We start from the raw sequence: 356 nt of genomic DNA, 5'->3' as shown, positions 1-356 counted from the left end.
TATGTATTCATATCTGCAACCCGAGTTACTAAGCTCGTACAGGTGTCTCAACATCTAATGCCCTATAACCAACTAGTTTGGGAGTCATTAGCTGAAAGCTCATTACATGGGTTAAAGATGAATTGTGTTATATGTAAATATATTAAAAGAAAAAAAAACAATAAAAAAAAAATAATCTCAACCCAAGAAAGTTAACCTTAAACATTATAATAAAATTTTGTTTTCTTCTAAGTTAAGTACCATAACTATATGTTAATATATTGAGCACAAAAGAAAACTTTATTATTATCTTGTTTAAGAAGTAAGAAACAGATATATAAATTTAATGAGAGTTTGTTTATTTTGATAGATTAATA

The sequence above is a fragment of the Populus euphratica genome, unplaced genomic scaffold (assembly GCF_000495115.2).
Source record: "Populus euphratica unplaced genomic scaffold, PopEup_1.0 scaffold1759.1, whole genome shotgun sequence".
Taxonomy (NCBI): Eukaryota; Viridiplantae; Streptophyta; class Magnoliopsida; order Malpighiales; family Salicaceae; genus Populus; species Populus euphratica.
This window is presented reverse-complemented; position numbering follows the sequence as displayed.